This window comes from Phyllobates terribilis, unplaced genomic scaffold (genome assembly GCF_046119375.1).
Source record: "Phyllobates terribilis strain yellow unplaced genomic scaffold, ASM4611937v1 Scaffold_160__1_contigs__length_4322635, whole genome shotgun sequence".
NCBI lineage: Eukaryota > Metazoa > Chordata > Amphibia > Anura > Dendrobatidae > Phyllobates > Phyllobates terribilis.
Genome location: NW_027362920.1, coordinates 3,644,898 through 3,661,641, shown reverse-complemented (window position 1 = coordinate 3,661,641; position 16,744 = coordinate 3,644,898). Strand labels below are relative to the sequence as shown.

The 16,744-nt window shown below is 44.3% G+C and overlaps 5 non-coding genes and 2 pseudogenes across 5 annotated transcripts; all 7 read left to right on the top strand.

Annotated features, from left to right (window-relative positions):
- The first annotated feature begins 6,762 nt into the window (after positions 1-6,762).
- LOC141207301 (U2 spliceosomal RNA) lies at positions 6,763-6,935 on the top strand (annotated as a pseudogene).
- Positions 6,936-8,050: 1,115 nt separating this feature from the next.
- Positions 8,051-8,241, top strand: LOC141207651 (U2 spliceosomal RNA). Its single transcript, XR_012277980.1, has one exon. It is a non-coding gene; the product is annotated as a U2 spliceosomal RNA (small nuclear RNA).
- A 1,361-nt stretch (positions 8,242-9,602) lies between these two features.
- Positions 9,603-9,793, top strand: LOC141207164 (U2 spliceosomal RNA). The gene has a single exon (XR_012277586.1). It is a non-coding gene; the product is annotated as a U2 spliceosomal RNA (small nuclear RNA).
- A 1,115-nt stretch (positions 9,794-10,908) lies between these two features.
- On the top strand, positions 10,909-11,000 carry LOC141207379 (U2 spliceosomal RNA; annotated as a pseudogene).
- A 788-nt stretch (positions 11,001-11,788) lies between these two features.
- Positions 11,789-11,974, top strand: LOC141207345 (U2 spliceosomal RNA). Its single transcript, XR_012277728.1, has one exon. It is a non-coding gene; the product is annotated as a U2 spliceosomal RNA (small nuclear RNA).
- A 1,115-nt stretch (positions 11,975-13,089) lies between these two features.
- Positions 13,090-13,280, top strand: LOC141207650 (U2 spliceosomal RNA). The gene has a single exon (XR_012277979.1). It is a non-coding gene; the product is annotated as a U2 spliceosomal RNA (small nuclear RNA).
- A 1,115-nt stretch (positions 13,281-14,395) lies between these two features.
- LOC141207649 (U2 spliceosomal RNA) lies at positions 14,396-14,586 on the top strand. Its single transcript, XR_012277978.1, has one exon. It is a non-coding gene; the product is annotated as a U2 spliceosomal RNA (small nuclear RNA).
- The last annotated feature ends 2,158 nt before the right edge of the window (positions 14,587-16,744 follow it).

Here is a 16,744-nt window from a genome sequence, read left to right as displayed (position 1 = left end):
TTGGCTTTGCTTTTCTTCTCCTCATTGGATTTTTCATGTTCAAAGTTGCAGAAGCCAGATTACAAGCTCATTTTGGTTCAACTTCAGCAACTGTGCATTGCATTGCCATGTAATGTGATGCAATGCTATCTTTCTAGCTCTCCCTTTTTACTTCCTTTTGGATAAACAGACATATTAGGCAAGCATTTTGGAGCTTTCACCTAAATAAATACAGGTGGTGAGATAAGCTGCACAATATAATTGACCTTTCAGTATATTGTTGCACACACACCATCTATTTAGCAAATGCCCTTGTTATCAACAGCAGCCTTTTAAACTCACCTGAGCTAACAGGTATGTGCGCTGGTTACTCTGCTGCGCTTAAAATTTCTTTTTTGGTTTGCTACAATGCCTTTTCTGAAACGTTGTCTCCTTCTGCTGGAACACTGACTTCTTTCATTTAATGCCTGCAGACTATAAAAGAGAACCCAACCCAAAAAGTTTGGTTGATTAGTCTGTGGCATTCTGTTAAACTGTTGCTTATGGCGGTCTCTGTGAGCTTCTCAGCGACATTCAGCCAGCCAGGTATCCTGCCTGCAGTAGATGGAATGTGGCAATGGAACGCTGGCTGCGCGTGTCATAATAGGCTCTGAGCCTTTATATACCTGTGCACAGCAGCAGCCACCTTCAGTCTGCTGCTGGACAGCCAGCAGCAGCAGCAGCAGGAGAGGTATGTAATCAGGAGCCCTCCTGCTAAGGGTAGACAGCTGCTCGTTCCACCCCACCCCCCGCCTTAATTGGTTCTCCTCCCTTCCAACGGTGTTGAGGCGGGTGGGAACAGCAGGGGGTGAAGGTGCTGTGTTTAAAGAGGTGGAGTTATGCAGATCTAAAACGCCTGGATTGCAGCAGCAGCAAGCCGAAAAGTGCAGGCATGTAAGGGATCTAGAGGTTGACAACATGTCTTCTTAACGGGAGTCCAGGAGCTCATCTCCACAAATGGACTTTTCAGGATCCTTGGGTGGCTCCGTAGTTTGAAACCAATTCTGGTTATCGCTTCTCGGCCTTTTGGCTGAGATCAGGTGCAGTGATCTAACGGTTCCTGCCTTGGTCTTGGCTGAGAGGTGCCCGGGGTACCCGGCTCCTTGGCCTGGGGGGATCGTCTCACCTTTTGGTGGGACTTCACCCCCCTGCTGCTATTAGGGAGCTGGCTTAGTCCCCGGGCAACAAGTTGCGATCCCAAGGCGAAAGGCCGAGCCCGTAGTGACGGTAAGCCTTTGCCACTTTGGTGAGATGCCTTGTTCATTTCAATTTTCCACTGGCTCCGGCCAGATCAGGAACTCGGTGCGTATCGAGGTTCCAGCAAACCATGTCGGATATGACAACCCCCGTGAGTTCTATGTACAGATTTTGAGAGATCTGTTGAACGTGAAAGATCATGATGTTTACTGCCTGCAGGAGAAGGGGCAGAGTACATATATTCTCACGTTCTCGACCAAGGTTGCCTGCCAGCACTTTTACGAATGCGTTAAGGGCCACCGCAACAGCAAGCTGTTGGACGGAGTGATTTTTACGGGTCTATATGGCGGAGTTGACGTTCCCCTTGTGGTATACATGTTTAACCCCCATGTGTCCACAGATGATATTGAGCTTTTTCTGAGCAGATATTGTACATCTGTCAGATTTACGGGGAACGTCAAAGGTCGGAGCGGTTTCTGGAATGGGAAACGACGCTTTATGGTACGCTTCAGACTTGACCCTGGGGGTGTAGAAGGCCTTATGCACCCCCCCTCCACAGTGGTGCTGGGAAGAGACCATGGCTACCTCTTCTATGATGGACAACCATTCAGGTGTCGTAGGTGTGGTGACCTTGGTCACATACAGAGCGATTGTAAGAACGAGCGGATGAGTCAGTGCCACAATTGTGGACAATGGGGTCATGCCTCAAAGGACTGTAAGAACAGTAAGACCTGCAGTGGGTACGGAATGTCTACTCACCTGTTCAGTAATTGTCCGATGCGGACAAGGTCTCGTGGTGGCTCTCGGGCGCCTGCGGCTAGTTCCGCAGGAGTTCCTGCTGATGCCAGCAGGGTCAGCCCGGGTGACCCCAGAAAAAGCTTTGTGGACATTACTAAAGGTCAAAAACAGTCTGACTCAGTCGATGCTCAGTCGGTACCTTTGCGGAAAAACCCGGCCTCTGTAGCCGAGGTCACGCCTTTGCCTACTCCTGCAGGGGTCCAGGTTTCACCTGGTGGGGAGATGGCACCTTCTCAGAGCGGAAATGAGAGGGAACCAAAAAAGAGGCGAAAATCTGGAGCTGTTGGTACCAATCCAGATGTCCATCCAGATACCCCTGCTGATGCCAGCACAGATGTTGGACCAGATGTCTGCCCTGATGCCAGTCCAGACGGATGCCCTGATGCCAATCCAGATGGATGCCCTGATGCCAATCCAGACGGATGCCCTGATGCCAATCCAGATGGATGTCCTGATGCCAACCCAGATGGATGCCTTGATGCCAGTCCAGATGGATGTCCTGATGCCAGTCCAGATGGATGTCCTGATGCCAGTCCAGATGGATGTCCTGGAACCATTCCTGATGGATGTCCTGTTGCCTGCCTGGATGATAGAGGTCGTGCAGTGGTTGGTGAACCTGTTGCTGGTCCTGATGGTCATCCTGCTCCGGAGATGATGTCCCTTGGTGCTCCTGGAGGGTCTGCGGGTATTCCACCTGCTGCAGTGCCTGGTGAGGATCGGGTGGATTCGGAGGATCGGATGGATCTCAGCGCCAGTGGTAAGAGAAGTCGTGAAGAGGCACAGGAGGAGCATAACCTGCCTCAGATGTCCCGTAAAGTCTTTCTATCTAGTGCTGCAAAAATTCTCAGCCCAGAGGGGACTAACTTAATTGAGGATTTCACGGACTCAGATGAAACGGACAGTTTACGAACTGTGTCATCCCTTCCTTCACCTTCTCTGTCACAAATTATTGATTCAGATTCAGAGTATAATGAATCAATAAAAAACACCTAACATGGCAGAAATCCGTGCTGCCTCACTAAATGTGAGAAGCCTAAAGAGCCCTGTTAGACGGGCTGCTTTGTTTGCTTGGTTACTGACTCTGAACTTTGACATTTTTTTCCTGCAAGAATGCGGTATTGATCACGATTTGTCATACCCCAACTTAAAAATGGACTGGTCAGCAGGACCCTCTATTTGGTCAGGGTCCAATGAAAATAAAGCTGCCGGGGTTGGGATTTTATTCAAATGTCAAAATGTTAATGTTTTATCCATCACTGAAATAGTTCCAGGTCGTGCCTTATCAACTCATGTTATTTTAAATGGTTTTACCGGTCGTCTTATTAATGTTTATGCATCCCCAGAGAAAAATGAGCGTGCTTCCCTTTTTAATGTCATCCCTTTGTTTTTATCAGGTCCGTCCCCTGTGATAGTGGGAGGGGATTTTAACTGTGTCATGTTGGGGGAGGGGAGGAGTGGAGGTGATACTAATGGAAGAACAGACAAAACATCCAGTCTGTTAAAACATTTGACAACGGACCTCAAATTATTAGATGCTTGGAGAAAGTCCTACCCTACTGACACTGGGCATACATGGAGGGGTAGAGGGATGTCATCTCGTATTGATTTTATTTTTTCCTCTTCTGATGTTTTTAAACCTAGGAATGCTGGTCTAATAGAAAATATTTTTTCTGATCATGTATTACTATACAATGTATTGCAAACTCCACAGGAAGCAAAAGTTGGAAAAGGTATGTGGAAATTGAATGTGCTCTTATTAGAAGACGAACTGGTAAGGGCGGAGTTTTATGCAAAGTATGAGAGTTGGAGAAGACGGAAACACCCAAATCAGAGTATGTTGGGGTGGTGGGAGTGTGTTAAAACCCGTATTAAAGAATTTTTTATTAAAATTGGTAAAAGGAAGGCACGTGAAAAAAGGAAATGTTTTAAAGATTTTAATGTCAGGATGCAAACTCTCCATAAGCTTAAGGGGTGGGGAGTGCCTGGTGTGGATGGTGAGATTGCCAAGATCCAGACAGAAATCCAAAAATTCCTGGAACAAAAGGGTAAAGAAATTATATTTAATGCCCGTGTGAAATATTTGGAAGAGGGTGAGACCTGCTCAAGGTTCTTCTTTAAAAAAATGAGTGACAAAAAACAAGTGATTACTGAGCTAGAAGGACAATCTTCCACTGAGAGCATTTTAGAGCATACTGCTAATTTTTATAGAGATCTTTTTAGTATTAAAAATGTTGATGAACCTGCTTTTACAGAGAATCTTAATGTTTTATCCCAGTTTTTAAATAAAGATGACCAGATTTTTTTAGCTAAAGAACTTTTACCCAGTGAAATTGAAGAGACCCTTAAGAGTTTTAATAAAGGTAAGGCTCCTGGATCAGATGGCCTTCCTATTGAATTTTATCTTTGCTTTTGGGATCTAATTAAGGAGGATTTTATACAAGTAGTTTGTGAAGCCTCTAAGGCTGATTTATTACCATATTCATGGCGTAAAAGTATGATTACATTAATTTTTAAGAAAGGTGATAAATCAAAGTTGGAGAATTGGAGGCCTATTTCACTATTAAATACAGACTACAAGATTTTAGCTAAAGTTGTTGCTGGTCGTCTTAAAGCAGTTATTAAAAATGTAATTCATCCAGATCAGGTGTGTGGTGTCCCCGGGAGATCAATCTGGGAGCATCTAAACCTAATTCGTGATCTTATCTGGTTTCAAAAAGATAGAAAACAGCCACTAGCTATTTTATCTTTGGATTTTATGAAAGCGTTTGATAGGGTCTCCCACTTTTATCTTTTTAAAGTTATGGGAAAGATGGGGTTCCCTGATTCTTTTATTCAGAAAATTGCGCTTTTATACAAACAGTCATCTGCCCGGATTTTAGTCAATGGTTTTTTAACTAGAGAGGTGGAGCTTCTTTCCGGTGTTAAACAAGGTTGCCCCATGTCCCCACTTTTATTTGTCTGCTCCATTGAGCCACTGTTGTGCCTGCTGCGTCGGGACAAGGTGGTTAGGGGCATTTTTATTCCGGGTGGGGGTGGACAACAAGTTAAAGCCATTGGATATATGGATGACATATCTGTCTATGGCACTAGCTCAGCATCTATTAACAGAGCAATTCTAATTACTGAAATTTTTAGTGCTGGGTCTGGGTTTAAGTTGAATATAAATAAATGTGACTGTATGATTATGGGTCAATGGGAGTCAGATCCGCCTAGGGTTCCCACACAAACAGTAGGAATCAAGATCCTGGGTGTCTTGTTTAATCCTGCTAATGATGGTATTGAAAACTGGGATTTGGTTTTGAATAAATTAAATCAGAAGATCTCTTTATGGCAAACTCGAAAACTAACAATGGAGGGCAAGATTCTTGTAATTAAAATGGTTTTGCTTCCTATCATTTTGTATGCCGCTATGGTTTTTCCCCCTAATTCTCTGTATCTTAAAAGACTTATGAAGCCCATGTTTTATTTTCTGTGGGGATCCAAAATGGAGAAATTGAGGAGGGAGGTGGTATGTAAAAGCAAGAAAAATGGGGGTAAAGGGTTCCCTGATTTAAAATTGTTTTTATTTATCAAGTTTTTTGTATTTTGTTGCAAAAGCTTGAATAATGTTGGGGCTTTCTCTTGTTTTCTTAGATATACAACTGGGTTTCTTTTCCGAAAGTTGGACTTCAGTATGACTGTTAATTGTCCTTTTCTCTTATCTCCCCCTAAGCATTACAAGATCTTGGAGAAGGTCATTTCAGAATATGATCTGACCCAAGTTGATCGTCAGCTTTTATTTGATCAACGTAAGTTAACAGTTATTTGTAAGGGACATGAGGAGATGGAGGATGTGTCTAATTTTTCCATCTCCAGGTGCCGCCTAGTGTGGAACAACGTGGCCTGTCCTGCACTTAGCAACTCACAAAAGGATTTAGCTTGGCAGGTTGTTCACCAATGTCTCCCTACGAGAGCTTTTCAGCATCATAGGGGGCTGGTGGCTAGTGCTAGATGTCCCAGAGAAAGATGCGCCCCAAACGAGTCAGTGTTTCATTTACTGTGGGATTGCCCCTACGCACAAGAGCTATGGCAGACGGTGGGCACCCTCCTAAAATGGATATGTGGTATACAAACCCTTAATTGTGACATTATAATATATGGGATAATTAATTGCCCAACCATGAAACAAGCACGAGTCGCATGGCTTATAATAAACTGTTTAAAAGAAGCTTTATGGAAAGTGCGCAATATATTATTGTTTAAACGTGAATTTATTCCTGTCAAAGATTGTATTGGGCTTGCTCTTTGTGAAATGTTTACATACTACCTGAGAGATTGTAAAAAGATGGGAATCAATGAAGCAAAAAAGCTATGGTGTTTGCAAATTTGGAATATGTATTTATTTATGTAAATTATATGCAAAACTGTGTTTTATGCTTTTTATGCTTTTAAGTGCATTTTAATTCTGACTCTGTATTAGTTTTATGTCATATTTTATTCCAGTATTTGTGATTTGTTTCAAATATTGTATCGGATATGTTCTTTGTGAAAAGTTTTCATACTACCTGATTGTAAAAAGATAAAGTTAAAAAGCTATGGTGTTTGCATTTGACATATGTATTTATTTATGCAAATTATATGCAAAACTGTGTTTTATGATTTTTATGCTTTTATGCGCTTTTTAAATCTGACCTTGTATTTGTTTTATGTCATATTTTATTCAAGTCTTTGTGATTTGTTTGTAATTTATGATGTATGTCTGATTTAAATAAAGCTTGTTTGAAAACGGATCTGTTCTTATCAGTTTAATATCTGATACGTCCCCTATCTGGGGACCATATATTAAATGGATTTTTAGAACAGGGAGATGGAAAAAGAGCTTGCTCTGTCCACTCCACGCATTGACCTGGTATTGCAGTATCTCCAGGACCGGTGCACCCCTTCTTTAATGCAGTTTCTAAAATCAGAAAGAATTGAATTCAATGTTTTTTGTTCATTTTGCTTGTTTGTCGGATTTTGGGATGGACTCTTTGGCTTTGCTTTTCCTCTCCTCATTGGATTTTTCATGTTCAAAGTTGCAGAAGCCAGATTACAAGCTCATTTTGGTTCAACTTCAGCAACTGTGCATTGCATTGCCATGTAATGTGATGCAATGCTATCTTTCTAGCTCTCCCTTTTTACTTCCTTTTGGATAAACAGACATATTAGGCAAGCATTTTGGAGCTTTCACCTAAATAACTACAGGTGGTGAGATAAGCTGCACAATATAATTGACCTTTCAGTATATTGTTGCACACACACCATCTATTTAGCAAATGCCCTTGTTATCAACAGCAGCCTTTTAAACTCACCTGAGCTAACAGGTATGTGCGCTGGTTACTCTGCTGCGCTTAAAATTTCTTTTTTGGTTTGCTACAATGCCTTTTCTGAAACGTTGTCTCCTTCTGCTGGAACACTGACTTCTTTCATTTAATGCCTGCAGACTATAAAAGAGAACCCAACCCAAAAAGTTTGGTTGATTAGTCTGTGGCATTCTGTTAAACTGTTGCTTATGGCGGTCTCTGTGAGCTTCTCAGCGACATTCAGCCAGCCAGGTATCCTGCCTGCAGTAGATGGAATGTGGCAATGGAACGCTGGCTGCGCGTGTCATAATAGGCTCTGAGCCTTTATATACCTGTGCACAGCAGCAGCCACCTTCAGTCTGCTGCTGGACAGCCAGCAGCAGCAGCAGCAGGAGAGGTATGTAATCAGGAGCCCTCCTGCTAAGGGTAGGCAGCTGCTCGTTCCACCCCACCCCCCGCCTTAATTGGTTCTCCTCCCTTCCAACGGTGTTGAGGCGGGTGGGAACAGCAGGGGGTGAAGGTGCTGTGTTTAAAGAGGTGGAGTTATGCAGATCTAAAACGCGTGGATTGCAGCAGCAGCAAGCCGAAAAGTGCAGGCATGTAAGGGATCTAGAGGTTGACAACATGTCTTCTTAACGGGAGTCCAGGAGCTCATCTCCACAAATGGACTTTTCAGGATCCTTGGGTGGCTCCGTAGTTTGAAACCAATTCTGGTTATCGCTTCTCGGCCTTTTGGCTAAGATCAAGTGTAGTATCTGTTCTTATCAGTTTAATATCTGATACGTCCCCTATCTGGGGACCATATATTAAATGGATTTTTAGAACAGGGAGATGGAAAAAGAGCTTGCTCTGTCCACTCCACGCATTGACCTGGTATTGCAGTATCTCCAGGACCGGTGCACCCCTTCTTTAATGCAGTTTCTAAAATCAGAAAGAATTGAATTCAATGTTTTTTGTTCATTTTGCTTGTTTGTTGGATTTTGGGATGGACTCTTTGGCTTTGCTTTTCCTCTCCTCATTGGATTTTTCATGTTCAAAGTTGCAGAAGCCAGATTACAAGCTCATTTTGGTTCAACTTCAGCAACTGTGCATTGCATTGCCATGTAATGTGATGCAATGCTATCTTTCTAGCTCTCCCTTTTTACTTCCTTTTGGATAAACAGACATATTAGGCAAGCATTTTGGAGCTTTCACCTAAATAACTACAGGTGGTGAGATAAGCTGCACAATATAATTGACCTTTCAGTATATTGTTGCACACACACCATCTATTTAGCAAATGCCCTTGTTATCAACAGCAGCCTTTTAAACTCACCTGAGCTAACAGGTATGTGCGCTGGTTACTCTGCTGCGCTTAAAATTTCTTTTTTGGTTTGCTACAATGCCTTTTCTGAAACGTTGTCTCCTTCTGCTGGAACACTGACTTCTTTCATTTAATGCCTGCAGACTATAAAAGAGAACCCAACCCAAAAAGTTTGGTTGATTAGTCTGTGGCATTCTGTTTTGAGGAGACACAGATTAGATATTAGAAAAAACTTTTTGACAGTTAGGGTGATTAATGAGTGGAACAGGCTGCCACGAGAGGTGGTGAGTTCCCCTTCAATGGACGTCTTCAAACAGAGGCTGGACAGACATCTGTCTGAGATGATCTAGTGAATCCTGCTTTGAGCAGGGGGTTGGACCAGATGACCCAGGAGGTCCCTTCCAACTCTACCATTCTATGATTCTATGATTCTATGATTCTATGTTAAACTGTTGCTTATGGCGGTCTCTGTGAGCTTCTCAGCGACATTCAGCCAGCCAGGTATCCTGCCTGCAGTAGATGGAATGTGGCAATGGAACGCTGGCTGCGCGTGTCATAATAGGCTCTGAGCCTTTATATACCTGTGCACAGCAGCAGCCACCTTCAGTCTGCTGCTGGACAGCCAGCAGCAGCAGCAGCAGGAAAGGTATGTAATCAAGAGCCCTCCTGCTAAGGGTAGACAGCTGCTCGTTCCACCCCACCCCCCGCCTTAATTGGTTCTCCTCCCTTCCAACGGTGTTGAGGCGGGTGGGAACAGCAGGGGGTGAAGGTGCTGTGTTTAAAGAGGTGGAGTTATGCAGATCTAAAACGCGTGGATTGCAGCAGCAGCAAGCCGAAAAGTGCAGGCATGTAAGGGATCTAGAGGTTGACAACATGTCTTCTTAACGGGAGTCCAGGAGCTCATCTCCACAAATGGACTTTTCAGGATCCTTGGGTGGCTCCGTAGTTTGAAACCAATTCTGGTTATCGCTTCTCGGCCTTTTGGCTAAGATCAAGTGTAGTATCTGTTCTTATCAGTTTAATATCTGATACGTCCCCTATCTGGGGACCATATATTAAATGGATTTTTAGAACAGGGAGATGGAAAAAGAGCTTGCTCTGTCCACTCCACGCATTAACCTGGTATTGCAGTATCTCCAGGACCGGTGCACCCCTTCTTTAATGCAGTTTCTAAAATCAGAAAGAATTGAATTCAATGTTTTTTGTTCATTTTGCTTGTTTGTCGGATTTTGGGATGGACTCTTTGGCTTTGCTTTTCTTCTCCTCATTGGATTTTTCATGTTCAAAGTTGCAGAAGCCAGATTACAAGCTCATTTTGGTTCAACTTCAGCAACTGTGCATTGCATTGCCATGTAATGTGATGCAATGCTATCTTTCTAGCTCTCCCTTTTTACTTCCTTTTGGATAAACAGACATATTAGGCAAGCATTTTGGAGCTTTCACCTAAATAACTACAGGTGGTGAGATAAGCTGCACAATATAATTGACCTTTCAGTATATTGTTGCACACACACCATTTATTTAGCAAATGCCCTTGTTATCAACAGCAGCCTTTTAAACTCACCTGAGCTAACAGGTATGTGCGCTGGTTACTCTGCTGCGCTTAAAATTTCTTTTTTGGTTTGCTACAATGCCTTTTCTGAAACGTTGTCTCCTTCTGCTGGAACACTGACTTCTTTCATTTAATGCCTGCAGACTATAAAAGAGAACCCAACCCAAAAAGTTTGGTTGATTAGTCTGTGGCATTCTGTTAAACTGTTGCTTATGGCGGTCTCTGTGAGCTTCTCAGCGACATTCAGCCAGCCAGGTATCCTGCCTGCAGTAGATGGAATGTGGCAATGGAACGCTGGCTGCGCGTGTCATATTAGGCTCTGAGCCTTTATATACCTGTGCACAGCAGCAGCCACCTTCAGTCTGCTGCTGGACAGCCAGCAGCAGCAGCAGCAGGAGAGGTATGTAATCAGGAGCCCTCCTGCTAAGGGTAGACAGCTGCTCGTTCCACCCCACCCCCCGCCTTAATTGGTTCTCCTCCCTTCCAACGGTGTTGAGGCGGGTGGGAACAGCAGGGGGTGAAGGTGCTGTGTTTAAAGAGGTGGAGTTATGCAGATCTAAAACGCGTGGATTGCAGCAGCAGCAAGCCGAAAAGTGCAGGCATGTAAGGGATCTAGAGGTTGACAACATGTCTTCTTAACGGGAGTCCAGGAGCTCATCTCCACAAATGGACTTTTCAGGATCTTTGGGTGGCTCCGTAGTTTGAAACCAATTCTGGTTATCGCTTCTCGGCCTTTTGGCTAAGATCAAGTGTAGTATCTTTCGAAAAGGCGGTTTTGGATGTTGGCCGCCCTAGTAGATTGATACATTATGCACACTGGAGTTTAGGCGCTTGTTAGTACGCCAGGTGGCTAATATAGTCATCTGGTGGAAAGCATGGCCCCCCAGGATCGACGCCATTGGGCCGGGGAAGATCGAAAGCCCGAAGTGTGAAGTGCCCCAGGAGTGGTGACCCTGGGGTGCCTTAACTCACTGGGATTGGGAACCCCACTTGAGTTTATGGCACATTTGCACAAGCACTTCAAATTTTCTTTCTTCGCACACACCCTTATTCCGGGCCTTCTGGCCTTAGGATGGGGAATTTTTCAATTCCCGGTCGAAGGTCCGGGCAGTATTATACTGTGAAACCTTCACTATTTATTTAATTTCTTTGTCACTGTGTGTCCACTTATTCACGTGTGTCACGTCCTACTAGGATTTTGTCGGGATGCGGTTCCCTTACGGGTTCCTCTCTTGGCAGGTCTAGGGGGGGAGTGTGTGGCCATCAGGTTCCGCTCCCCCCTGAACCCCCCTGGCTCTCCTCTTTCGGGAGGAGAGCGTTGTTGGCTCCCCTCTTCCGGGAGGGGAGCACAGTCTTTGGCTCCCAGTGCCTTGCTCGGGTGATAACTCGGGCAGGTGCTGGGGTAAGATTGGGTCGCCTCTGGCTTCGGCTGGAGGTGGCTTTTTGTCCCTGTTCCTCGCTGTGGCCTTTTGGCTCGGAGGGACGGGGAATGGTTTGGGGGACCCTTCTCCTTTTGGAGAGGGTTTCAAGAAGACCAGCATCCTAGTGCACTTTTTTTGTGGCACTTGTCACTTTTTTAAGCGCACTCGGGTTTTGTACACGAATTCGGGCTTTCGAAAAGAAAAAAAAAAATCTGTTCTTATCAGTTTAATATCTGATCCGTCCCCTATCTGGGGACCATATATTAAATGGATTTTTAGAACAGGGAGATGGAAAAAGAGCTTGCTCTGTCCACTCCACGCATTGACCTGGTATTGCAGTATCTCCAGGACCGGTGCACCCCTTCTTTAATGCAGTTTCTAAAATCAGAAAGAATTGAATTCAATGTTTTTTGTTCATTTTGCTTGTTTGTCGGATTTTGGGATGGACTCTTTGGCTTTGCTTTTCTTCTCCTCATTGGATTTTTCATGTTCAAAGTTGCAGAAGCCAGATTACAAGCTCATTTTGGTTCAACTTCAGCAACTGTGCATTGCATTGCCATGTAATGTGATGCAATGCTATCTTTCTAGCTCTCCCTTTTTACTTCCTTTTGGATAAACAGACATATTAGGCAAGCATTTTGGAGCTTTCACCTAAATAACTACAGGTGGTGAGATAAGCTGCACAATATAATTGACCTTTCAGTATATTGTTGCACACACACCATCTATTTAGCAAATGCCCTTGTTATCAACAGCAGCCTTTTAAACTCACCTGAGCTAACAGGTATGTGCGCTGGTTACTCTGCTGCGCTTAAAATTTCTTTTTTGGTTTGCTACAATGCCTTTTCTGAAACGTTGTCTCCTTCTGCTGGAACACTGACTTCTTTCATTTAATGCCTGCAGACTATAAAAGAGAACCCAACCCAAAAAGTTTGGTTGATTAGTCTGTGGCATTCTGTTAAACTGTTGCTTATGGCGGTCTCTGTGAGCTTCTCAGCGACATTCAGCCAGCCAGGTATCCTGCCTGCAGTAGATGGAATGTGGCAATGGAACGCTGGCTGCGCGTGTCATAATAGGCTCTGAGCCTTTATATACCTGTGCACAGCAGCAGCCACCTTCAGTCTGCTGCTGGACAGCCAGCAGCAGCAGCAGCAGGAGAGGTATGTAATCAGGAGCCCTCCTGCTAAGGGTAGACAGCTGCTCGTTCCACCCCACCCCCCGCCTTAATTGGTTCTCCTCCCTTCCAACGGTGTTGAGGCGGGTGGGAACAGCAGGGGGTGAAGGTGCTGTGTTTAAAGAGGTGGAGTTATGCAGATCTAAAACGCGTGGATTGCAGCAGCAGCAAGCCGAAAAGTGCAGGCATGTAAGGGATCTAGAGGTTGACAACATGTCTTCTTAACGGGAGTCCAGGAGCTCATCTCCACAAATGGACTTTTCAGGATCCTTGGGTGGCTCCGTAGTTTGAAACTAATTCTGGTTATCGCTTCTCGGCCTTTTGGCTAAGATCAAGTGTAGTATCTGTTCTTATCAGTTTAATATCTGATACGTCCCCTATCTGGGGACCATATATTAAATGGATTTTTAGAACAGGGAGATGGAAAAAGAGCTTGCTCTGTCCACTCCACGCATTGACCTGGTATTGCAGTATCTCCAGGACCGGTGCACCCCTTCTTTAATGCAGTTTCTAAAATCAGAAAGAATTGAATTCAATGTTTTTTGTTCATTTTGCTTGTTTGTCGGATTTTGGGATGGACTCTTTGGCTTTGCTTTTCTTCTCCTCATTGGATTTTTCATGTTCAAAGTTGCAGAAGCCAGATTACAAGCTCATTTTGGTTCAACTTCAGCAACTGTGCATTGCATTGCCATGTAATGTGATGCAATGCTATCTTTCTAGCTCTCCCTTTTTACTTCCTTTTGGATAAACAGACATATTAGGCAAGCATTTTGGAGCTTTCACCTAAATAACTACAGGTGGTGAGATAAGCTGCACAATATAATTGACCTTTCAGTATATTGTTGCACACACACCATCTATTTAGCAAATGCCCTTGTTATCAACAGCAGCCTTTTAAACTCACCTGAGCTAACAGGTATGTGCGCTGGTTACTCGGCTGCGCTTAAAATTTCTTTTTTGGTTTGCTACAATGCCTTTTCTGAAACGTTGTCTCCTTCTGCTGGAACACTGACTTCTTTCATTTAATGCCCGCAGACTATAAAAGAGAACCCAACCCAAAAAGATTGGTTGATTAGTCTGTGGCATTCTGTTAAACTGTTGCTTATGGCGGTCTCTGTGAGCTTCTCAGCGACATTCAGCCAGCCAGGTATCCTGCCTGCAGTAGATGGAATGTGGCAATGGAACGCTGGCTGCGCGTGTCATAATAGGCTCTGAGCCTTTATATACCTGTGCACAGCAGCAGCCACCTTCAGTCTGCTGCTGGACAGCCAGCAGCAGCAGCAGCAGGAGAGGTATGTAATCAGGAGCCCTCCTGCTAAGGGTAGACAGCTGCTCGTTCCACCCCACCCCCCGCCTTAATTGGTTCTCCTCCCTTCCAACGGTGTTGAGGTGGGTGGGAACAGCAGGGGGTGAAGGTGCTGTGCTTAAAGAGGTGGAGTTATGCAGATCTAAAACGCGTGGATTGCAGCAGCAGCAAGCCGAAAAGTGCAGGCATGTAAGGGATCTAGAGGTTGACAACATGTCTTCTTAACGGGAGTCCAGGAGCTCATCTCCACAAATGGACTTTTCAGGATCCTTGGGTGGCTCCGTAGTTTGAAACCAATTCTGGTTATCGCTTCTCGGCCTTTTGGCTAAGATCAAGTGTAGTATCTGTTCTTATCAGTTTAATATCTGATACGTCCCCTATCTGGGGACCATATATTAAATGGATTTTTAGAACAGGGAGATGGAAAAAGAGCTTGCTCTGTCCACTCCACGCATTGACCTGGTATTGCAGTATCTCCAGGACCGGTGCACCCCTTCTTTAACCCCTTAATAACATCTGACGTACTAATTCGCGTCTGTGCCCTGGGACTTAAGAGCCAGACCCGTATTAGTACGTCATCGCGATCGCGCCCGCACACAGGCTGTGCGGGCGCGATCGCCGCCGGGTGTCAGCTGATTGTCACAGCTGACACCCGGTACTATGTGGAGGGAGCGGTCACGCACCGCTCCCAGCACATTAACCCCCGCGATGCTGCGATCGAAGTCGATCGCGGCATTGCGGGGGCAAGGGGAGGTGATCGGCGATACTCACCTCCTCTTCCGGCTTCCAGCGCAGTCTGCAAAGGCTTCCCGGGTGTTGCCATGATGACCCGATGTCGTCATGACAACATCCGGGTCACCAGAGAGCAGGAAGATTGCTTGGACATGCGCAGTGCATCTCCAAGCAATCTTCACACTGTGCACTTCTGACAGCCTTCATGGCATAGGGATGGTGCTCCATTCCTGTGCCATGCAGGCGATCAGAAAAAAAAAAGTGAAAGTCCCAGAGTGGGACAAAGTAATAAAGTGTATAAACTGTGTGAAAGTGGAAAAAAAAAAAAAAAAAAAATGTGCAAAAATATTATAAAAAAATAAAAAAAATAATACACCAAAAATAAAAATATAATGTACCCATCAATAAATATTATTATAAAAAAAATAAAAAAAAAACAATAAAAGTACACATATTTGGTATCGCCGCGTCCGGAACAACCTGACCTATAAAACTGTCCCACTAGTTAACCCCTTCAGTGAACACGGTAAAAAAAAAAAAAAAAAAACCAAGCAAAAAACAATGCTTTATCACCATACCGCCAAACAAAAAGTGGAATAACACGCGATCAAAAAGACGTATATAAATAGAAATGATACCGCTGAAAACGGCATCTCGTCCCGCAAAAAACAAGCCACCATATAGCTCCATCAGCCGAGAAATAAAAAAGTTATAGCTCTCATAATAAAGCGATACTAAAAAATATTTATTTCTATAAAATAGCTTTTATTGTGTATAAGCGCCAAAACATAGAAAAATGATACAAATGTGGTACCGCTGTAAACGTACTGACCCGAAGAGTAAAGCTGCCTTATCAATTTTACCACACACGGAACAGAATAAAAAAAAAAAAAAAAAACAATTCCTGAATTGTTGGTTTTTGTTTATTCTGCCTCCCAAAAATCGGAATAGAAAGCGATCAAAAAATGTCACGTGCCTGAAAATGGCACCAATAACAACGTCAAGTCATCCCGCAAAAAACGAGCCGTCACATGACTGTCTGCCGAAATCTGGAAAAATTATAGCTCTCAAAATATGGCGATGCAAAAACTAGATTTTACAAAAAATGCGTCTTTTAGTGTGTGACAGCTGTCAGTCATAAAAACCCCATATGATTCTGGCATTGCTGTAATCACACCGACCCGAAGAATAAAGTCGTCTAATCACTTATACCGCACAAGGAACGGCGTCAAAAATAAACTCTTGAGTTAGGATTGGGCTATGGTTAGGGCTGGGTTTGGGGCTAGGGTTGTGCTGGGGCTAGGGTTGTGCTGGGGCTAGGGTTGTGCTGGGGCTAGGGTTGTGCTAGGGTTAGGGCTGGGGTTGGGATTTTTTTCAAAAGTAAGAAAAAAAGATGACGATATGGCGACTAGTGTTGAGAGCAAGTGCTCGCTACTTGAGTTTGCATCGGGTGCTCTGGTATGCATTTAGTATCGTGGGTATTTGAGTGACATGCTCGAGTCTCTGCCCCATATGCTTCGCGGCCAAAAAACTTTACGGGGATTGCCTGCCATGCACGAGCGATCCCCGCATGTTTTTTTTTGGGTGTCTAATAACCGTGAAACATGCGGAGCAGGGACTCGAGCATGTCACTCGAGCACACGCTGTACATGGTGCATACCTGAGTACCCGATGCAAACTCAAGTAGCGAGCACTTGCGCTCAAGAATAATGAAAACTTATTCAATATGATGACCTAATGTAAACAAATAATGTGCCGTACCTCTGGGTTCAAAATGTTCACTATACACCTTAATAAAATCTTTGAGGGGTATAGTTTCCAAAATGGGGACACTTGTGGGGGAGCTCCACTGTTTAGGCACATCACGGGCTCTCCAAACGCGACATGGTGTCCGCTAACAAATTGAATGGAAAATCGGCTCA